We start from the raw sequence: 24849 nt of genomic DNA, 5'->3' as shown, positions 1-24849 counted from the left end.
TTCCTTCTACGATGGGATGAGCTGCAGTTGTATATCATTTTCTCTTTTCCTTCATTTCCTATACTCTAGCTTCCACTGAAGAAACAAGACATCAATAGGAAGGAAAGTCAGTGTGCCCTGTGCATCAGTATAGCTGAACTGCAGGATTAATTGCAGACTACTCCATTGCTGTAGTCTAAATGTAATCAAGGAAGAGATATTGCTGAATATCAGGTTAGCAGAAGCTAACCAATTATACATACTTCTGCAATTTCATCATACTATTCTATATCCTTGGTGACAGGATTCAGAAAAAAGCCAGTGGTGCTCACTGCTTTGATGAGCAGCCACCTGTACTACCAGCTGTACAGATGCTCAAGCTTTTATGCCTTTAAAGTCAGTATTCTGCAAGCCAGTCACTCAGACCAGCAATCAGGTAACAGTCTCAAACAGCAATCATGGCTCAGTCAGGAATTTCAAGTGATATTTGGACCCTACAGGACTTTCCTTGTGGGAACTTGTCATGGCAAGTTTGCCCTGACAGAGGGCTTTAGAAGGGACAGAAATATATATTATTTCGTGCAAGGCAAAAAACATTTAGGAGAAGTTAAAAAAAATCTATACACAAGGGTTCAACCTATATCTTTGAAAATTCAACTTTATAGGCAAATCACACCACTGAAAAGAAAACAATCAACTTGTTTTAAGCAGATAAAAGTGGCACACTTTTGATGGATTCTCCTTTCTTTTCAAACTTCCTCCTACTTGACAGATTCTTGAGATTTGCTGTTTCCTTTGATCCCAAGCTTACTGACTTCTATACGTTGCATTCCTCCTAAGCATTCTTACACCAATACAACCAACATACAAGAATTTTTCTCTGGAGCTTTGAAGAGGTATGAAGAGATTGTACCATTGTTTTGCCTTTTTTTTTAATTTAAAACAAAAAAAAAAACAAAAAAAAAAAAAAAACAAAAAAAAAACAACTCTTCCTTTACTGCTTTCTTTTATCTAATTCTTAGCTTTTGAGCAGGCAAACAACACAAAGCTAAACCCATTAGTCATTGAAAGTACCTACATCACCCATCATCAGAATGTATTGTTTCTTCTGCAGCTGTACACTGCACAAAAACACATTCATGTAACCCCACATGAATGCGGATGTTTTGTAGGCACAGGGAAAACAAGGAAAAAGAGCAAAAGAAGCAAAAAAAAAGTTGAGTAGAAGTATCTTCCTTAATTGCTTTCTTACTGAAATTAAACTGTATTCTTCAAGATATCTAAGGTATAAGTTAACATGGAAAGTACTATTACACATGATTACAAAACACATTTTTATTTTGTGGATAGTTCTTAAGACAGTGCTCACATGCAGTTTCATTTATTGTGACTCTTACTGTATTAGTACAAAAAAAAAAGGCTGAAATTGGAAGACAACAGTAACACTGAATTGGAAAGTGGAAAATTACAGGTGTAGTATGCAAGTTGAAAGCTGTTCTTATAATTCAGGCTGAAGTGTTTCTATTTCTAGAGAAAAAAATAAGTACCTAAGTTGCGTGTAGGACAATTTATTTGGATTGAGCAGAAACAGCAAAAATTCAGACTTGCCAGAAAAATCAACACTGTCCAAATTTCTTTTCCAGAAAATAAATCCTTCATTTAGGCATGGTTAATATTTCCAGCCTCTGAAGCAAACACTTTAAAAAAACATTGTAGTGCTTCTTAATGTCATTTGAAATAAGGTCAGGATTAATGCTCAGTGCATTTGCTGAAATAAATGAAGCTCATCTGCATCATAAATTAACTACATATATCCATCTCTGTTCAAAATGGATGCAGATTTGCTATTTGTTATGGGTTTATACATTACCTTGCATAATGAATTCAACAAAATACATGCTCAAATTTCACATACACACTCTGACACTTTCCGTGTACTACCTGTTCCATGTGAAGCTATGAAACAGAAGTAAATAGGCATCCATTTGTATTCTGTATAATAATAGATGTGAATTACAAGTTATCTTGAAGAGTCAGAATTAAATTGAACATTCAGCTTGAAATCTAGCAAATACAGAATAAACTATGTTTCCTAAAATACCACATTACAAATACAAACAAAACAATTAACACAATACAGATAACCAAAAGAGCAAACCCCGGTAGCAACATATTGAAGTCCAGGTGCCAAATTGCTCCTGAAGAGCTGTTGTTACTAGATGGGTTACAATGCAAAGCATGAGAAGAGCTCCCATGGAAATGTTGCTTTTAAGGAATTATTACTTTTATGTGGTTTTGCTGCAAGCAAGCATACAGATAATACTACTAATTTAAGTTAACTAATAAATAGTTCCTGAACAATAAAGATACTGTACACACCCTTACTAAGCAAAATGCTGTCACACCCATTTGCTTTTATTCCATATTTTCACCTCTGAGTGAAACAAAGTCAATCTCCTCTGTCAGTTCTCCCCATAAGGCCTCCAATAACCAGTGTTTAAAGGCTTTGGAGGGCCAGAGGCAGTGAGAAAGTATGGGATTTTAGGGGCTGTCATAAGGAATTTCAGATGGCAGCAGGAAATCCAAATCCTTCCCATCAGCCACTTTGACAAACATTTCAAAAGCTCTGTAGGAGTGAGCTGGGATTCGTAAATTCATACATCCCTAGGCTTCAGGTGTAGTTCAGGAGGCTTAGACTTTTAGCATAAATAATGCAAACAGCCTTATTGTTAACAAGTGGTGTTTGGTCTCAGCTTGTGAAGAAAGATTATTATTAAAGCATAAACTCGTGTTATAGCTACTAAAAAAGTAGGTAGTTGTAAAAATTACAAAAAACAAAGCTAGAATATAGCACTGACACAATCCTAATGGAACCAGGCTATGCGGTAGGAATAGGACAATAACTAATAATATAAAATCATAGTAACAAGTAAACATGTATTGTATAATGACAACAAAAAGGAAAGAGTAGCCAGGAAAAAACACAAACTATTTCCAAAATCAAACAGAACTGACCTAAAGCTTGGAAGCAATGGAGTAGAAGAGAGGTTAATCTGATCATGCAGCAATCCTTATGACCCCTTTATGTTGATAGGATCATTCCTCTTAAGAGGTATTAAAACCTTTGGAGGAATAAATATACTAAATTATGCCGAGATGAAAATGCTCATCAAATTTTATTTTTCTAGTCTTCAGAAAGCTGTAAATATCCATACTGTGAAGTCTGCCCATGATACCTCAACTGCCTCTGTATCTGAAGGCAAGGGGCCGATTTTGATTGACCTGTTTCTGCAGGAATTTATTGATTTGTCCCATGTGTTCCCTCACTGCTTCAGTAGTCTTCTCACTTCAGCATTTAGAAAACAATTAGGTTTTCCATTTGCTTCAAATAAAAATAATGCTAGTAAAATATAAACAGTCATGAATGAAACCTGGTTTCAATTAAGTTTAAATTAAGATGTCTATAATTTTAACTTTTGGAAGAAATTGAAAAACCCAGAATTTCTGATGCATATTGTGAACACAGGAACATGAGTATAAACACTGAAATAAGATTGAGAAGATCAATCAACTTAGATGCTTTGAACCATCCAGAAGTCAAACAACATTGCATGAGAAAAGCAAATGGACCAAAAAAAAGGGAAAAGATGTAATGAAAATAATTAACCAAATATTTTTCTTTAATTATGATGTACTACTGTTAACGATGTTCACTTCCCACTTTTAGCTCCTACAATTGTCTTCCTTTGTAACATGTAATCACAAAACACGAACTGCCTCAGCATAATGTAATTCTTTTGGGTGTAATAAGCTTAATGCTTTATATAGCAGTGCTAAACCTAACAACTGTATGTGGTCCTCCACATGTGAAGTGTAACTCATGATCATATAAACTACAATGTATAAATACCCCAAAGTAGACAAAGCTATAAACTACCTTAAGTGGATTTCAAAAGTGTCAGCAAATTGTGTAACACAAAAATATTTGTCCAAGAGAACTTTCTAGGCACTAAAAATATATTTACAAAGCATGAACGAACTTTTCCTTTTGCAAGAATCTACAACATAGGAGGACCATACGTACTATCCTCTATAAACCCTAAATAATCAGATGCAGTTTCAAAAATATTTGAATTAAAATAAGTTATCAATGATTTTCAAATAAGAAATAATGAAAAAAATAAAACCCCAGTTCCTTAATTTTTTCCTATCTGCCAAAAAAAAATCCAGTAAAAGTAATAATACTTCCTAGGGGGAGGGGAAAGTCACTGTGTCAGTAGGTCTGTTTGCCTTTTTTAAACCCAAGGCAACTTCTGGGTGTACTGTCAAATCCCCCATGAAAATGCAGCATGCCTTTAGTTTAAAAGGGAAAGATTTTCTACGTATAAATGTGTGCTATAACTTTGTAGACTCATAAGGACCAATATTTGCATTAATACCAACAGTTAATTATCGCTTCACCCCTCTCCCTTTTTTTTCTAATGAAATATTACACGTATTAAAAATAATTCCATATCTTTTGAATCTGATTTTTTTCATGAGAAAGTTCTCTTAAGTTTACTTAAGTGAGTCCCATTTCCTTTCCTATTATAAAAGACCAGTTCCAGTATGACAATTTCAAATGTCAAACATTTCCTGCCTATCTACAGTACTTCAGGTTATTGGAAATGAGGCATATTTCTTATTCCAGTGCACCTTCTGAGTTTGCTGTATTTACTTGGTTTTGCATAATCTGCTTCCTAAAAATAAAAAAAAACAAACAAACAAAAAACTAGAGTTATCAACAGACCTGAGCAATTCAGCATGTCATGATGTAGTTGTGTAGGTTTTTGTGTGCGCAAATAATTCTGTGGGAAAGTGAAACCCATGTGTATGGTTTCACAGCTATATGACTTGATGAACTGACATTTGCAAAAATACATCTGACTCATAGTGCTTCCTATTTCAGGGAAAACTTCTGGAGCCTCACAGTTCACAAAAGAAGAAACCTATGCAGACCTTTTGAGTTGACTGGGTGGTGAGACCAAGTTCAACCACTTCCCATCACCAAATGGGACACCGCTTTCTCTTTTCACTGACATTTTAGCAACAGGCATAAAGTCTAATATCCAGGCGAAGTATTGGACTTAAAGGTTATTCCAGACAGAAGCAGAAATATGGGCTTTTTTTTTTTTTTTTTTTTGCATTAAACAGTTTGGAAAATATTGAATGAAGGCATGAAACAATAGTCTTAAGGCTGATGGGAGGGTATAAGGATAATGCCACAGGTATCTCTTGAGGGTTAAAGTAAAAGCAGCAAATGCTGGGGAATTACTTCTTCAAAATGAAAATTTACCCTGTCCCATTTCAGCATCTATCATAAAACTACCGTATTTCATCTATAGTGATTATAATGCCAAATTGATGCCAAATGCTGCTAATTGTTTTAAGACTTCAGTTCTGTTAACTGCTTTACTCTGTAATGGGGAGTGGAAAAAAATAGGGGTGTGACTATAAATAGTCATTCCTTCACTCAACTTGATACGTTTGCTCATTTTATTATTTGCACTGAAACAAGGGAAACCAAGCAAATAGAAAGAAAAAGAGGAAGAATAGTGAGGTTTCCTGGACCTAGTCAGACTTCTTCATTCTCAGAATTTCCTTGTCTTTTTTTCACATAGCATACACACAGAAATACACTGGCAGCACTGACAAGTCTGCTCAGTTCAGGTTTACTTCTTTTTTTTGCTTTACTATAAGAGCAATGTTAACAATAATTAAGATATATCAGTCAGCTGATTTCACAAGAAAAATCAACAAATTGCTATGGCTGGTGTGCAAAATGACATTAGACAACTGCCTAATTTAAATTTAAGAAAATTGATGTTTAGAGACAAAGTGAATGATACACTTCTAAATTATAGGCAGTCTTTTCCTAACTTTGAAAAGACTTCTGAGTCTAAGTGTTAATTGGATCACAGAAAAGGCCTTCTTTTCCGATTTTTCTAAATAGCAGTTTCCAAAAAGAAGAAAGACTGAGATCCAAACCTGCTATACAAACACCCTCAGCACCTGCACACATTGAAAACCAGGTGTGAAAAACCCTTCAAGTCTAGTGACTGTAACCCAGACACTGGCTCAAAAGAAGCTGGCATGCAAAACAAAAGTAGATGGCTAAGGCCTATCTGTATTTAATGATATTTATTGTAGTTTTGAAAATCTAAAACAATCTTTTTTCCCCTCACATGAGACCCTTCTAAGTTCCTTAATTCAGACAGCACCTCCACCCAGGACAACTGATCATACACTCATTTGCCTTTGGGAAAAAAATAGAAAAATAGTATGTATGTGGTTTTATTTATATATTTTACTAAACAGATATTGATCTCAAATTCTCAGGAATTTCACCAGCAAATAAAATGTCTTGATTATTTAGTCATTTAGCTTGTCATGACAACAAAGTGCAAACCAGACATTTCTTTAACCACCCCCCAAGTCTTCTGTCTTTTGATAAGAAACAGAAGAAAGAGGAAGCTGAGTTCTCTTCCTCCCCCTCCATGTCCAGAAAGGTTGGAAGCAGTCAATCTTACAGGCCTTGCAGCAAGAAGACTCAACAGCTGTAACCTTTCCATTAGCATCAGGAAGCCAGGCCTTAAAACAGAATAACCAGCATATAGAATTAAATGAAGTTTCTTTAGGCTAAGAGATAGAAACAGGAGGGACTGACTGTATATTAGAGAATCCAACACTATGCTAAGGTACGGTGTAGTTACCAGAGAGGTTTTGAAAGATACAAAAATAATATCTAAGATAGCCTAAAATATATTTAATATGGGAAGAATATCTCCTGCAATATGACTTAAAATGCAGACAGAAGTGAAAGTGAACAATGTTTGTATTTGGCAACCTGTACTTTGATCCTTGTATTAGGAATTATTCAATGATTTACCCAACACAGGTGTGCACGTAAATCACCAGTGGGGCTTTTGTATGTTCTCTTTGCTATGTGAACATTGTCAAATATGACGTTCTGGCCTTTACCTCGTACTTCCATGTGGTTCCTGACTGAAGCAGCAAGAGAGACAGCAGACTCCCCAGCACCACACTGTGACCAGCACTCCTCCAGAGAAAGCTCCCTGCACATCAGAGGTACACTCTCCTCTCAGGTGGCTTCCCATGAAATCCTTCAGAAGGGAAGCTTATAGTAAGCCTTTAAAGGGATCAGATTGTGCTCCTGGGGAGGACTTGCTTTTATGTTCTGTTTTCTCTGAGAAAAGGATCAGCAAAACATCTGCTGTAGGATACGAGGCAGTTAGTAAGAGGCTTTTGATCAGCCTAGAGAAGAACAGGAAAGAAGAATCCTAGAAAATACATTGTTGGCATTAGCATGCTACTTGAAGGTATTTTTGTAATTTACCAAAGATAATTTTGTCATCTATCATTATTACTACGTGCAAAAACAAAGTTTAGCTTACTTTAAACAAGAAACTCAATTCTGGAACATACAGTAGTCTGAGAAACCTTAAGTCCTCCTGCTGTAATTATTAAGAGCTAGGAGTGAAGACAGAGTGCTATGGAGTAAGACAGCATGTGATCATGTAATTAAATGCAGCATTGTAGTATATACATACCAATGGAGGCTAATGCTACTGGTATCTCTCCCTGCATGAGACAGCTCCTCTTTATGAGATATATAGCATTTTACACTAAGCAGGCCCATCTACACACTGCACTCCTATATCTCCCAAAATGTACTATAGCCCTCACTCTGTCAGCTGTGGACACTTCAGCTACAGAGCAACCTCACAACAGTGATAGAGCTTTAGGTCTGGTTTCATCTCCTCCTGAGAAAACGTGCCAAGAAGCCTAATCAAAGTAGACAAGCAAGATCAATCCTCAGAATATGCCTACATAGTCATATATACCTAAAGTCTGGAAAAACAATACTAAATGAATATTATTTAGGATGTAAAACCAGTTGTTGAAACATAGCTGTAGTAGATTCTGAAAATGACACTTCAGTTCTGCATGAATTTCTGGGTTCTACTGTTACCCATTTGCACTGAGGTTTAGTTGTTCACCCTTAAAAATTCCAGGATAGATGAGAAAGGATACATCACTTTTTCACAGGATTATCACAGGATACAAACTTTTTCAAAAGTTTTGTGATAGTACTCACTGACATCTGGGATTGTTTCCAGTAACAACTGCCCTGAGGAAACAGCACAATCAGCAGCTATGTGTCCAAAAATTAGAAATTAGTTTGGCATAGAAATTAGTAATCCTGAGGAAAGAAGCCAACTGAAGAGCACTTAATGCATCTGGCATCTGGTGAATAGCTGCTCTGTATGGCATGGAATGATATTGTGGGCAAAGATTTGAAACACACTGGAAACAAGTGGCTTAAAACCAAGCCTTCTGGGGACTGAGAAAGATTCTGTGTTGATAACAATATGGAAAAGCTAAAATATGAGGCTCCTGGGAAAAGGGGGAACCACAAGAGAGGCATCACTAGAAATATGATTGAACAGAATTAAATATCATTTTCCAAAACCTTAGCGTGCAGATAAACTGAAAATATATCCATCTTAGCGAAGACAAAAACTGAGATTGTTAATGCAGTATTATTTATATGACAAGTAGAAAAAAGTTATTTTTAATTTTCTAGAAATATATTTAAGAGTTATTTTCAGTGTGAGTGAGAAACATGGAGTTGGGATCTACAATATTAAAGAGACTCTGAATAACACTTTAATACAGGGTTTTGTTTTGTGTTAGATGAAAGAAGGCTGTGAATAAACTAATGTTCTTTAAATCCTAATGGGATTAAGGCAGCAACATGATACAATTTGATTAATCTTTCCAATAAGGAGTTGAATGCATTTGGTTTTCACTGCCATAAAAGAATCACTCTTTTCTAAGTATGTGATGGGGTATCCAATATAACATGATGTGGAATGGTTTAAAGACAGTTGTGTTTGATTATTTTCCTCTTTGTTTATTATGTTCCTACTGTTATTTTAAATAAAACTATCTTTGCAATGCTGATGAGGACAGATTCAAAAGCTCTAATTAACAAACTCTAGACATGGGCGACTCTAAATGTATACAAATATAAAAGAAGTCTTGAGCCAAATCTGAACATGATGAGTAAATTATTCTAAGAACCATTACTTAAGTATCATCAGCAATGCCAAACAGCAAGGAACAAATTGTAAATTGAAAACATGACCTTATGTTTTCCTTAATTGCAGACACTGAAAATTTAGAGAGTCTGACCCACTAATAATTTTGTGCTCCTAAATCTGTTATAGAATCTTTGCAGGCCTATTCTAGTGCCCCGTGTCAATTTCCTTTTGCAACAGCTCTGGCCACTTTTTTTTTTATTATTCATTTATTTCCTCCACTGTACATGGAAATACACAGAACTATAACCCTACAAATAAGCCTACCAGGCTCCTTTGGCCTTTAGCAAGAGCAAGTTCCCTACCTTCTTGCACTCCAGTCTGTTCCTCAGCTCAGCCTCTAATGTAGCTGCCTCTTAAGCAAATAAGGGATCATGTTTTGTCTGGTGAGCTTTTCATGGAAACATCTACCACCTCCATCAGCAGGCACAGAACATTCCCCTAATTGTTTGCATTGAATAGGTGTTAAATGGCTATTTTTCCTCAGATGTCAACCTTGCTGAGCAAAAAGAGAGGGCAGTATTTCTATCCTGTCAGACCATATGCAGTCAGCAGCTTCTCATACACAAGGACCAAAAAATTAAAACAAGAGGCAAGTATGTGGAGACAGCCTTCTTCAGCTGATCTCCAAATCCACATCTGAAGCCCTCAAGCTACCCCTAAAATTGTGAGTGAATCAAAATTGTAATTCACTGATAGCTAAAAAATAGTTCTTTGGTTTGGTGTGTTTTTGTTTTTTTTTTTTTTTTTTAAAAAAAAAAACTTTAGGATATCTGAGTATAAGAGCCAGGAGCAAGGCCATTCATTATTTTATAATTGCCAAGGTTAGCTTGCATCACTATGGTTGCTGGTGTTAAGAGACTATTTGTGCCTAACAGAGAAACTCTCCTCAGCTAATGCTTGCAGGATGTTTCTTGCAGCCAAACCTTCCTAGCACAGATGCCTGGTTTACCTTCCTGAACACTCAGGCAAGCTCCCTCTGCTGGGGACTTGATGTGCTTCATGAGGGAGAAGTGCGGGCCTTGTTTTGTAAGCCAGAGCCCTCCTTCAACATAGAGGGAATTCCTTGCTCACCTCTCGACAGAATCAGGGATCAGTAATAGTTCCTATTGCTCGCAGTATAGCCAGACTTAGAAAGAAAGAGAAGCATTTGCTTATAAGATTTCCTTCTTTACAGTTACATTAAAGAAAAAAGGGAAAAAGAAAAACAAGAAGCACACACACAAAAACATTCTGCTAGTGTTCTTGGACTAGTTATTGTTTATTTAAGATGTATATTTCAGTAGATGTATAGTGAGCTAAATAAATTAGTCTTTTATGGCAGATTTATAGTCAGCACAACCACACTGACATGGAGGTCTGCTATATTTCAGCAAAACGTATTTATTTTGGTGTTAGCATTTCAATTTAGCATTCTCTAGAGACTCTTTAGAACAAAATAAAATAAAAATCTCACCTGTGGCTTAATAAAGAGCCAGCTTCCTCATAAGACCATTGAGAATACTGAGACTTACTGACACTGGTAAAGGCAGAGCCTTTCTTGAGCGTCTATCCTCTCCTGGCAGGCTACAGCCTTACAAACTAGCCATTACCACTCTCACTAAAGATAGTGGAACTGTCAGCTTAGGCTTTTATATGCCAGCTTTTTTTTTTTCTGGGTGTCCAGCTGGGCCCAATGACAGTTAAAAGCACAAGGATACTGCTCAGATGCCTGCAGTGCCAGGTTAATAGCCTTGCCCTTCTTGACACCTTTCCACCAATAAGAAAGCAAGCTAATTAGTTTAACTATTCACTGCTGCTCAATGAGTCCCCTGAATAACAGTCCAATAGCCTTTATTTCTTATCCAGGTTGGAAGATGCTATTAGACTGGCAGTTCATGCCTTTCATTCTCCAGCTGAGTGCTGATGATTTAAATGTCTGATGATTTAAAAGCCTTTTCTTTGAGAAAGGAAAGGTTATCTCTAAAAAGGTGGCTGATAACTCCCTCCACACCCTTCCCTTTTAAAAAATCACTGTCATTGCACAGTGTGCACTCGCCTGGATGTATTTCAGACCAAAGCAGCCTAGTAATGTTTTAAGGCTTACTCTCTTGATCCATTCATTTGTCTAACTTAAACATCTAATTTATTGTTTCTGGCAGTGTGAACACTAAGGCATATCAGCTTTGAAGTAAAAACTGAAAATTCTTCCATTTCTTGACATTTATACCACAGAGATGTTCAACCACTTGATAGACAAGACGTTACTATATTTGTTAATCAGATAAAATGACGGAAATCCAACCACGACTGAAAAATTGTGTTTGCGTTCTAATACTGAGTTCTCACTGAAATATAGATCTGAAACTAAACCCATTGCTTCAGAAGCTGACAAAATCTTCAGTGCAATTTCTCCTCCCACTATATCTTTCTGTGCTCTTGTGGCTTTTTAAATCCATAGGCTCACACACCCACACAGAGCAACTAAATGAATCATTTTCCTCCACGACTTCCCCCATGTCTACCAAGATTTATTTATTTTTTTAATCTTTTAAAATTGAATAACCAAAGACTGTTAGCAGTCATGTGTATATGAATTAAGAGAAACAACCAAGGAAATATGACTTCTAAAAATGCCACCAATGGCGTAAGTTCCATAAAAGGCTTCAGATGAGGTCACACTTGCATTTAAAGACAGCATGTGTTATGCTGATCAGACCACCAGTTCCCTTTCCAAGGGAGGTTCTCTGTTAAGAATATCTGATCACTTCCATACAAGAGCAGTCCCACTGAGGTAACAGGCATATATGATTGTAGGTTCAGCCTACTGAAATATCTGAGAACAGGGAAACACCCATTTTACTCCACAGCTGTTTTCTTCGAGCATCTCAGTTCAAAAGTGTTCTAGTACTGCTGTCTAATACCAAGAAAATGTACGTGATACTCCTACAAACTCCATGAAAGTGTACTCCATTCCAAACTATAAAAAAGTAGTCAAAGAAAAATAGCTAGAGAAAATCATGACACAATGCTGGGGAAAGTTGTAACCTATGATGAAATAGTCTCTTAGGATCATAGCTAAATACATCAGTCTGACCAGCAAGCTGCTTACCAAACAGAATCCACATTTCTCTTTTCAGAAGTTCAGTAGTAGGAAGTAGACAAAAAAAAAAAAAAAAAAAAAGCTAGGAATGTGAGCTTATGTATTATGTCTCATAGTCTCATATTCTCTAAAATCTAGAATGTAGTTTGCATTTAAATTTTTATAATTAAGAAACAAAGTTGAGATTTCCTGTGGACAAGCTGTCATACCATGTGTTATCTATACATATAACACTGATTTTAAAATGTTATTTAAATATGAGTAAAGTGCCACTTTCAACCACATTTTTTTCTCTCTCTTTTCTTGTGAAAGAGGTATAACTTTTTCCTGTATTGCAAAAAAAAAAAAAAAAAAGATTTGGGGGCAAAATTTCTTTTCAACTGTATTTTGTATGGTATGTGGAGCAAGGACAGCATGTGCATATGACTGGTTTTGTTTGTTTGTTGTTTTGTTGTTGTTTGATAGGAGGAGGAGCTGTGACATTGGTGTTAAATGAGTAAGGCTGAAGAAACAGAAAAAGAGACAGCTACATATGTGTGTACATTGATAGGATGAATACCCAGTTACCTAGAGTGAAGTCTGCTGCAAACATTGCAGCATTATCTGTCCCTCCTAGATAGTTTCAGTGCAATTGCTTGGTATACCTAACAAAACAGACAGAATGCTAGCCGTAATAACTACTGAGGAATGCTTATAAACAGTGAAATTTGTAACTGTGCTAGGAGCTAACACACTATTTTCTTCTGAGAATTCACTCAGGATAGATCATGTGAAGAATTTGAAGGGAGACACTTAAAAAATGTATTTTATGGAGATTTGCCTTTGTGTTGTTTAGACTTAGAAATTGTATAGATATTGAAGAAGGCTTTATTTCTACAGTGCTTACTATTACTGACTGGAACTATCACAGTCTATGAGTAAATGGCTCATCTTGCTGTTGTTTTTTTTCAAGGTGCAGAGATTTTACCTTTAGAGATGCTTAGGAAATGATTAAACATCTCCCAGCTCATTTCCTAATGAAAAATTTGTGGCAGGAAGATAATGGTCTGTAAATACAAATTTTCACTGTTCCTCTCCCTTTCTTTTCACTTTCACTGTGCAAGAAGCAAATTTCCCATTCATTATAAGCTTTTTGATTAATTAAGTAAATGAACTAGCTAATACAGTTTAAATAGCTACAACAAATAGAGGTATATGATATGAGAAAATATTTTCAGGTTTTTGCTGGCTGTAATCACTGCAGTGAAGCATACCTCTCCCTCCCTTCATTATCAGTCTGGTTGCCCAGTGCTTTCCCTAAAGCAGTTAAATTTCTCATTGCAACCACAACACTCGGGTTTCACTGGAACAAATGATTAAAGCAATTCATTATGCTTTCTACCCTTTCAGGTGACAGGCAACTGGTTTATATCTGTGCCATTTAAATAAAGTATCAAGTAATTTGGAGGAAACAATGTACATGCCCAAAAACTATATGCGTACATAGAAGAAGAAATCTTTGGTATTAAGTATTTTATAAGGGGTTTCTAGTTTTCTCTCTGCCCAGATTAAGAATTGTCTTCAGCATGACTGCAAACAGGCTTTCTGACAGGTGGGAGAATGAGCCAACACTGGAGTCTTTACAATAGTGAACTTGGGGGCTTCTCTTTTTCTGCAAAACAGGTGTTACACAGCAAGCAGCAATACAAGCTCCTACATGGTGATCTGCTTCTAGTTTGGTAGGTGAAAGTTTAGCTCATTCTTCCCTGTTCTTCTACATTTGCTGGCTGACATGACAGCTAAAAGACCTTGGAGGGATTGTTTTCTCTTAGTTCTGTCAGTGATGTACTATGTTGTTTATGCACTGGAAACAGGACTGAAATATAACCAATTTCTTATGTTATAGCAATTGTCAGGAAAAAATGTTCTGGTAACTCAAAATCAAGACTGAAGAAGAATATAAAAACATTTTGACAGTATTTCTTATTCATCCAAAAACCTGGAAAGCCCTTAACTGAGCAAGTAACAGCAGCTATTTGGGGAGATGATGATGCCTACCGTGAAAAGAAAACAAAACCAAAAAAAAGCTTTCTTTAAATATTTTTCTTTTATGAATACTAAAAATCCTAGAAAACATTGTATTAATACCTTTAGAACCTTTTTTTTTTTTTTTTTTTTTTTTTTTTGCATTAAATACAAACATGTTGAAGTTGCTGGGAAGATAAGAGCATATAGCGATCCAACTAAGGCAGCCTGATTTTCAAAATCATCACAAGTGAAAGGTTTACCTGTGTCATGTGAAAATTCTCACACCAAAACTTTGTGGATGTTTCCTTCCATGTCACAAAGCAAATTTACAACATTGTCTCAGCCCCAGATTGATTCCAGGAAGCCCATCAGAATCCACCACTATATAGCGCAAACAATAATACCATTTCTCCAGGAATATTGGTGTTCTGCTAGTAGTGAACAAAACAAATTTTCCGTGTATACGGAGTGAGAAACAGCTGTTTCCATCTCCTCTCCACATAGTGCAGGTGAATTTCTAGGCAGCTTGCTGGTGGTCCTGTATCTGTCACTCAGGACACCAGTGCAGGTCTGGGCTGCTTTGAAGTTAGAAATATGAGGTGAGGTAAGAAAAAAGTTCAATTTCTTATCTAACTGAATTCCCCAAGCTATCAAGGATAGGGGAGGATAAGGTGAATATTTTGGGGGCATCAAAGAGCATCTAGCAGAAAAGATGGAAATCTTCTGCTCTTTATAGAATTCATCCTCATTTGAGAAAGGGTGTAGAGAAGCATAGGGAAACAAAAACGTAGATTTCTGGCCTAGCTATGTGAATGATATTTGGAAACTTCTGCCAATGAGTGCTCCTGTTGTAACATTATGCAGTTCCTTTTTCAGCCCAATAAACTGCATTTCAATAAGAAAAACCCTCTGCTCTTAGGACTTGAACCTGGACTTCCAGCTGAACAAGTGCTTCTTGCTATAGTAAAGAGCCTATTTTTTTGTGTAATAGAAACAATTATATTTTATGGAATAATAGTTGTGATTATATCATTTTAAATGACAGGAATAGTTCATCCTGCAAAAAAAGTAATGTATACATGTACAACCTGGAAATGATGCAAATCATACACGTGCAAATATCCCATGAAAGCTTTCTTTCTAAGTAGAAAAAAAAAAAAAGGATCTTACATTAGTGGGTGATGTGTCTACTCAAGTGCTAATTGTGAAAAATGTTGTCACATGCTTTGTGATATGTCACTCATACTGGAGGAGGCTATAATATGCATATTTAATCCACACACCACAAACTATCTACATTTCAGCAGATGTTTTCTCAGAGCTGAAATTTTGGAAACAAAAGCCATTTTTTTTAACCACAAGATATGAATCACACTGCAGTAGCATGGAAACCAAGGTTTTAATATGTTACACACTACGAAATAACAAATATAGAACAAAGATAGCAGTCTAACATGATAACTATAATTCTTGAGAATTTGCACAGGAAATCTTGTTTGTTCTATGAACAAATTAAACTTTATAGTTTACCTATGAATTAGGCTGATTAAATTCTTCCTTCTCTGAGTAAAAGGGCTTTAAACCAGTATTTTGTTTTATTTTTTTTTTGGTAGATAGTTCTAGTTTATCTTAGTCTCATTTCAAACTATGCATCATTGACTTTACAAAAACTGAGACATTACTTGCACTTAAATCACTTAAATGTTAAAATTGAAGTATTTGGAAATTGCAAGATTAACAAAGTTATTTCCACATTCTAAACTTTTTTTTTTTTTAATCCTTCCTTTATTTCTGACATGTCATTTGCTAGATTCTTGTCCTTCTCTTCTTGGAGCACTACAGTTTCATCATTCCAGGACTGAGGAATCACAGCCAGTTTCTATTCTGACAATCTGATGCCTTTGGATTAAAATAATATTCATAAAAAAAGAAATCTATATAGTTTCTACATAGTTTTATATAATACATGCAGCTTATGCTGAATGAAATAACTGAGCCAATGGCATGTGAAATCTCTATTACCAAGGCCTGGGTAAAGCTTTAAAGTGATACATTTTGTTATGAATGGCTTTCCTACATCACAAGTAGCATGGAAAGTTTTGTATGGGATCTCCTTTGCAGTAGCATAAGCCCCTACATAAACTTCTCTCGGCATCATTTGGAAAGCGTAATTAGAAAGAACTAAAACAATATTATTTACCTTTGCTCTTGAATTATATTATGTTAATTGGCTACATACATCAGGAAGACGACATCTTATTTTGTCACAGAAATCAGCAGTATTGAATATCAATGCATGTTTAGACAAGAAAGTCCAGGCACAGTAGGTCAAATAGTTGCCATTGATTGCTCCTGTAGAAATGGCTGGACATGAAATTTCCCAGAGTTTGCTTCTTCTGTAGGTACTCACTAGTGATAGGAGTCCAGAGGAGATTTTTCTTTGGGGAGCATCACCAGTGATGCATCAGTAGGTCAGAGCCTGGCCACAGGTAACAAATAGAAGGCAATGTCCCTATGAAAGCCAAAGAGAGTGCTAACTAGAGCAAGAAGGTCAATCTGCATGCTGAGAATGCATCAAAGTGTTATTTCAGTTTTGAAATTTTTTTTGAGGATTGGGCCTTCATCACTGGAGACATCAAGCTAATGGCTGTCTCAACAATTTATTTTATTTTATTTTATTTTATTTTATTTTATTTTATTTTATTTTATTTTATTTTATTTTATTTTATTTTATTTTATTTTATTTGGGGTCCTTTTCTGAAGTGAAATCTTTTAGAAAACTCTAGAAAAAAAATAACTTCACAACTGCTTTCCATTGAAGGCTGCTGTTCAGCCCATCAGGTTTCAGTATTGACATGAAAGTCACTAAATAACACCCCATAAAAAAACTTTCACTTCAGAAATTCTTACTTGCAAGAATTTACACTTCCCCTATGCCTGAGACATCTTTGCTTTTAAATAAGTTTTGTAGCATCCAGGCTGCTAATCCTGCAAATGGCTATGGGGTTAAAGTAACCTTGAAGGGAGGTCTCTAACCCAGGCCATCTGCATTGTGCTCTGTGGCACAACACAGATACCAAAGGCATCATCAACATCAGCACAGCATGGTGTGCTGGAGAGCTGCTGGGTTGGCCAGTGCCATTCTGTGGTGTGTTGCTTTCCCTGCACACCTAGATCTGGCTTCAGTGCAGTGCTACTCTGGGCACTGCACTTCATTTCAAGATTTCTTCCCTTCCTCTGTACTTACATTGTGCTCAATGTTTCCCTTTCTCACTTCACTGATACCCTCATCCTGTTGTCCTTCTCCAATACACACTATCTTTTCTCAGCACTAGTGTTAGTTACTCAATATTAGCATTTTATTATTTCATCATGCAGTCTGTGTTGTAATTGGGGCATAGAAGGGATAAGGTGCACGCCCAGCTGCTGTATGAGATCGCTGTGTCTTGCCTACCTGACCCATTTGTGGGCTATCATTTCACCTCCCACAGACATCCGAAGTCTGACACGTGTCTGAGCATCCTGCAGACATTGGTTTGAAGGTTAGAAAAGACAGATCAATGTGTTGCAGAGCATAAAAGTTATAGAAGTAAAAACAAACAAGCAAACAAAAACCTAACCCAAGTGTGGACTAATAGATATTTTTGTTAGCCTCCAGCAGAGAAGCACCAAAATAAAATTCATTCACCCTATCAAAATTATTAGAAAAAGATGTTCTAATTCTGTAGTTTGGTCAACACAAATTGTGTGATTTTGGCTTGTGGAATGTGAGGAGGTTTCACAGAATAAATATAAATGTTTACCCTTCTTACCAGCTCTTGCTAAACAAACAGGAGCTATCCTGCCTTTAGCAATTAAGAATGATATAATAAGAATATATGCATTTAACAAAATGCTTATTTAAATAAAAGCATGAAGTTAATACTCATATCCTATATTGTTCTTATGTACTGCAGGCTAGAAACTAAGCAAATAAATAAAACTGAATGCAACAGACTTCTGCCTTCAGCTAAAGTTGGGATTCTTAATGCATGCAGACAGGTCAAATACTGTTGTGGTTTCACATCAGTTTCTTCTGTTTTACTTCCATATTTCTGAGAGCTTCCCTTAGGTAAGGAACACATCTGTTTGTGTCTGAAAACAATAGATAGGCTCAGGGTGGAATGTGGAGGAGGTTTCTCTTCACAAAACAAGCACAGCACTCTCCTGGCAGGCTTGCCAGAGGGCACAACATAACTAAGAGTATGAACTGCTCCACTTACCATCTCTATATAAACACAAGATTTTTCTTCAGACGTGCCATTGATGATACCAGGAGAATGTATCTGAAGCTAACACTGCAATTTTCCCATTTACTTCCTGACCGTGGGATCCATCAAACTCAGGAAAGCAGGTTACTTCCAGTGTAGAGTATAACAGTTACTTCCAGTTCAGAATATTTAATTGCATAAATAAATAAATAAATGATGATGATGATGATGATGATTATTATTAATAATGTGTCATATCAGCGGTAAACTTATTCCTTAACAGAGCAAAATGCTGGCCACCTTACAGTCCGAAAGAGTTGTTGACTTCATTTTTAATGACATTAGTATTTAACCTTAAATGGTTACAATTATTTATGCAATTAAAGATGCAGTGTATTGAAAATGAAATTAGATCCACGTTAACATTTAAAAAACACCATTTGGCCAAGCTTTAAGGATTCAGTCATGAACAGGTTACATGTACACTACTAGTACGAGATCAGTGTTAGAGATAGTGACTTGGCAATTATGTTTCCTTCAAGCTATGGGGAGAAGAGAAAAACACATTTTAGTGCAGTCATTAAGTTAACATCTTTCATAATTAATAAAGAGTTATGAGTCACTTTCTGGGAACAGCATTAAAGAAACTTCAGGACACAGTATTTGAAGAAAGAGATTTTGGGAAGTTCTGTGACATTGTGGAAATGTATTTCTTGATTATTTAGGCATATGATCTTAAACAGCTTTGGAGGGGTATTGATTTCTTTTAGTAAAAATGAATCATGGATATAAGGGATGCTGACAGTCAAAATGAAGCTTCATTATCTAAAACAAGTAACTAGCAATACAGTCCTGAAATATAAGCAAACCATGGATTTCTGGCAAGTGCTTTATCAAAAAAAAAAAAAAAAAGAGTAACTACAGGAATATAAAGTACAAAGGGGTTAGATTGTCTCCTGTTTTATTCAGTGAAATTTTAATATTTTTTTTACAATGGATACTTGTTAAAAATAATAAAAATTAAAAAAAAGTACCTTAATATAAATATGTTTACGTATACGTATTATATATGTCATGTTTTTTAAGATTTCAAATAACCAGTTGTTAAGAAACCAGCAATGATGGAAATTATTCTAATTCAAATGCTTATTTTAGGCTTAGGATCTACAAGAGGTTGGGTCTGTAGCCTTCATTCCAAGACTGATTTTGATTTTATTCGGTGATTCAGTTTATGCATTTAACATGAATGCATGCCTAACCCTGGCCCAGATACTGCAGTTTTGTCCCATAGCAGTGAACGTTGGCTGCTAGACTGGGATCTTTTTTTTTTTACCTGCTTTCCTTTTTACCTCACGATACTTGTGTTCTCAGAAGCACAGATATATCATCTCCAACCACCAGAACAGTGTCTGACTTAGGCTACTACTCGGCCTTGTGGTTAGTACATAGATACTGGACCTCACGTACAATTCTGTTTAGTTTGAAATGTCCAGTGCTACCCACTTACCACAGCAGTATCAACCTCCATCAGACTGAACTGTGTACTTGAGCATATCAAATTTCTTGTTGTTTTCTGCAAGGCTTTGAGGAAGCAGGCTTCCACCATAGGAGCCCCGAAGAGAAAATCAGTGTCTACCTGTCTCCAGGACAGGAACTATGACCAAATGTTCTGAAATTCTAAAAATATTGAAAACAAAACAAAACAAAACAAAAAAACTTAAAAGACTGAAATGTTCTTAAATGAATCGCCAAGAAACATTTAAAAAAGCATAATCCAGGTCTGGTGGTCCCTGAAATGGAGAAATAAAATTAAAGTTCCCAGATCCTCTTTTGGGTGTGATTCTGCTTTATAAACAAATTCCTGCTTATAACCAAATTCCTTATATAATCATGTCTGATAAGAAAGCTAATCCTGCTTGTGTGAAGGAAGAGGAACTATATCCAGTCTCATTTCACATTTCACTTATTTACTTGAACTTCCTAACAGTGCTTCAAGAGAAAGGAAAAATCTGTTAGTAAGTTCACATCTCTCTTCTTCAGCCAAGGTAAAATACTTCCCTAATTCTTTCTCGTCTGTTACAATGTTGATAGTATCATTAGCACTTTTAGTAAATGTACATTTCATAAATCGTGCATGTTATTGAATAAAAACTAATGAATTTTTAAAGGTAGGGGAGAAATTTAAAGGTAAATGTAGCAGAAAGTATAATTTATCTTTTCATCTTCCTTTTCTGTTGGTTCAGAGGTCTTTTTTCCTGAAATTGTTATCTTTGCCTCACATTCCAACATCGTTACTGAAACAGTCTTACTAAGCCTTTTTTTCCTTTAATAATTTTTCCCTCTAGCAGAAGGATGAAAAGCTGGTCATTTGTCTGCAGAGTCTCCAGAATTATGAGAAGCAGGACATCCTGTGAACATAGGAACTTGTGCGCACATAGTACTGAAAAAAAAAATAAATAAATAAAAATTTACTTTTAGAAAGCTGAACACATCCAAATACTGCTTTACTGGGCCTATTACAAAGTTTGAGGTGTACGTTGTAGTAGACACATATGTGCTTTTGTCTTTTGATGGAATTTCAGCCCAAAGTGTGGAAATAACTGAAGTCAGATTATTCGTGCAGGTGAAGTAAATAGGTCTGACATAAGCAACAGAAACAGACAAAGCAAATTAGTTTCAAGAATATATTCTTTCATCTAAAATAAGCAGTCCACCTACTTTTTTGTTTCTGTTATTTTAAGCCTGACTCATCCCTGGAAGAGTTTTTCTCCCTGAAGGTGAAATATAAAGAATAAGAACTGATAACAAAAGACAACAAGTTTTACAACTGTATCTGAGGGACACAAGTGAACAGTACCTCAGGGGAAAATGAACGAAAAAGAGTAAATTATTTCCAGATATTTCTAAATTGTCATCAGTCTCTCAGCAAGAGGTGAAATTGCTTTAACTCACAATAAACCCCTCTGAGTAAAGGAAAATCTTTCCAGTTCCTCTGTTTTCTTTCACATCTCAAAAGGGAACTTGAGGTATAACTTATCAGGTAGGCAAAGAGAAAACTAGCAGGAACAAATAGTTATCATTTCACTATGCAAACCCATCTGAGACTTTCAGTGAATCTCATGATGAAACCAAGTGCATGACTTGGCCAGGTCTCCCTGCTGCTTGCCTTGGTTTCTCTTTTTGCTCTTTCACTCCATTCAATGCAGGTAATTCAATTCATATTGAACTAACTCAGATTCAAGCATGGTCTAAACAAATGTGCTTATTCTGTCTCATAGAACTAAGGAAATATCATTCCCCCCCCCCCCGTAATTTCTTTTAATTTTAGCATGCCAGGCACCATCTGCACAGTACAATCAACAAGTGATTTCTCACAGATCATCTCCACCCCTTTCCCTGCTCCCAGCTCCTACTCCAGCCACTTCTCTTTCCCCGGTCTCTCATCTTACACTCTTCCCATTCCTGCCAGCATGTTCTACATTTTTTAAAGGTTCACTATAGTATTGAAGTAACAGTACATGTTACAAGGGCTACATTTGCTGTGCAAAACTAACTCTTATTAACCTTTAACTCTCTACCCGATAAGTCTTGGATAAGTCTTGTGGCAGGTATGTGAAACACAATTGTCTCAGACAACTGGGTTGACTGATTATTGTCATAACAAAATATAAGCATATTTTTTAAAGTGTTGTCCTTTTTTTTTTTTTCTTTTTCTTTAGTGGATTTTCTTATTTTAATATTTTCTTCTGTGAATAATGTTAAAAAATGCAGACAAGGCAGATGAACCATTTTTTGGCTTATTAGATGATTCATCTGGAATGGTCTTCCAAAAAGATCAATCTTTTTTCATCAAGAATTTAAAAGATGAGGGTAAATACTTGTAAATGCAATATAACATTGACAAAACTACACCAGTTTTCTCTTTGTGTCACAGGCTAAATGATCTCCTTCAAAGACTTACCTTGCTTCTGCTACTGTGCAGTACTTTGACAAACTAGTGTAATTGTACTCTGTGTCTGACTTCCATTTAGACATTAACTGGACAAAATAGCTTCAAAATGAGGGTTTAGAGGTCAGACTGTTAACCGTGTAACACCATGGTTTCAGGTGAATAATCTTAGCTTACAAGTTTGCGTGTTGATCTAAGAGGAAAAGAGAAAGTAGAAAGATGAATGAAGCTCATCTTGCAGGTGAGTTTCCCTGTCATGAAAGTATAACTCTCAATTTTAAGAAGATATAATATAGTTTGATTGTGCCTGAGGGTCATCAAAGAATGAAGCCCTGCTTCATTCTGCCTGGTATCTATTCAAATACACAGAAACAGGTTTCCTGTAAAGCTTATCAAAAAAAATAAAAATAAAAATAAAAAGGGAAGACCCAAGGTAGAGGTAGAGGAAGTGGTAAAATAATTATGTTGGTGCTGTGTGAAGGCAGCATTTTCATGTTGATTTCCTTATTGACTAGAAAGAACTAAACTAAATGGAAAAAAAAAAAAAAGAGTATGGTGTTTAAGGTGTTTAAGGGAACAGGTAAGAAAGGAAGTGTGAAATGAAGCTAAGGAAAAAAAAAGCAGGTGAAAAGCCAGACATCACAGAACAGAGTGAGTGTAGCCAAATCTGGGAATGATATGTGAATAGCTGAAAGTGCATGATTTGGTTCTTAGAGATATGCCCAAAAGCTGGACTTTCTGCTAGACACTCCTCTGTGGAACCCTAAAGTTCCATGCACAGAGAAGAAAGTTGTCTTGCATATCTCGGTGGCTCCAGAGCTGGGGCTTCTTCTGCACTGGATTGCTCTCTGGTGATGCTGAATGTGGAGGCCGTGCTCACCTGTATGGGACCCTTCTGAGTACAAGTGTTTCCAGATATCAAGAAAATAAAAACAAGAGATGAAGTCAAACACACAGCAGATATGCATCCTGTAACTACAAACAAATACATTTAGAAGGTAAAGATATGACAAAGCCTGTTTAAAATGAATTTAAACTCTTTCCCATTGTCTATAGAAGCCCTTCTTTTTGTTTTCTCATACCATTTTATTGGTGTTGTTCTTTCATCCCAGAAGGATTATCTGAATGCAATAATTCAATAAGAAAAAGAGAGTGCACAGCCAACAAGTTAACACCCTGCATACAGTTGTCTGAAAATTCATTCAGTGAGATGATCACATACATCATAACATGTTGCTGACTCACTGCTGGTACAAGAGAAAATAATTTTCCCTCAGGGACAATAATAGCTTATCTGTTACCTCTCATCTGCAAAGAGAAAGAATAATAACCTTGAAGTCATAGCAAATGATCTCCACCTGTGACACTGATGAAATACTGAAGCAAAGCTGTCCAGGTGAAACTATAGAGGATGCAACTGTAAAATAATAACATCTGTCTGGAAAAGGCTGTATATTCAGACTTAGGGCTTTGTTTGAAGAGTATAAACAAAGGACAATGTTCAGTTAGTTCCTGTACTGGAAAATAATGAATTAAATATTCAGCTATGTTGTAGACAAAAAAAAAAAAAAAAAGGACAAAAAAAAAAAAAAGAGATGTCTTCCGTCTGTTTGGCATCTATGAGAAACAAGAAGTTCCTTTTCTGAATAAGTTTCTCTTCTTAATAACTTCCTAAACTCCCAAGGTATTGCTTTTTATTTTGCTCCTTAACTAAGGAAGTAGAAGCAAAAAAAAAAAAAAAAATCAAAAAGATATTGCACAATATCACAAATGAAAGACTGTCTGCTTTAGAGATGGATGAGTCTGAAAAAGCAGAAACTTTGTACTTGTAAAATTTAAATGTCAGGATAAGCACTTACTATATTTGTCAACATTTAAATGCTGAATACAAATGTTTGGGTTTGTTCACCAAAATTTATGGATTTTTTTTCTCGACATAGATCCAGAATTAGTAAAACTTTGCTTTGGTACAGGTTGGGGCAATCTGGTACTTTACTGGTAGCTTTGTTCAGAACTGGACTACCAGCGTCGTGAGACAGATGGTGCCAACCACTCCCACTAACTTTGGCAGCTTCAGCAATCACCCCTTTAAGGTGAAACCTCTTGTCCTAGGGCCTAATTGTTAGGACAGGCTTCTGAAGTGTGAGGTCAGTCCTTAGGCTACAATGAAGCCTGGAACCAATATTGTTCCATCAGTGACTGCTACAATTCCAGCAAGTAACCCAGGTACCAAAACCACACTACTAGCTGTAGGTTGAACACAATCTCTCTTTTCAGGTTGATGGATAACATTTGGATTCAGAAGCCTATCCATTCAAAAACAAAACTTGTACATCCATGTCATTTTAAGTTTTTGAAGAATTACATGTAGGTTTTTGACAGTCATAGCTGAATTCTGTTGCTCTCTGGAATGTAAAT

At 36.0% G+C, this 24849-nt stretch overlaps 1 long non-coding RNA gene across 2 annotated transcripts; it reads right to left on the bottom strand.

Moving 5' to 3' along the window:
- Positions 1 to 5298: 5298 nt before the first annotated feature.
- Positions 5299 to 11025, bottom strand: LOC137851685 (uncharacterized). Of its 2 annotated transcripts, none has more exons than XR_011093359.1 (3): positions 10600 to 11025; positions 7000 to 8194; positions 5299 to 6609 (listed from the first exon to the last, which is right to left on the bottom strand). It is a non-coding gene; the product is annotated as an uncharacterized lncRNA (long non-coding RNA). The 2 variants fall into 2 exon arrangements; XR_011093360.1 differs by having other exon boundaries at positions 7000 to 7225.
- Between the last annotated feature and the right edge of the window lie 13824 nt (positions 11026 to 24849).

This window comes from Anas acuta, chromosome 2 (genome assembly GCF_963932015.1).
Source record: "Anas acuta chromosome 2, bAnaAcu1.1, whole genome shotgun sequence".
NCBI classification, from domain to species: Eukaryota; Metazoa; Chordata; class Aves; order Anseriformes; family Anatidae; genus Anas; species Anas acuta.
The sequence above is the reverse complement of the archived record's forward strand: the minus strand, read 5'-3'. Positions and strand labels throughout refer to the sequence as shown.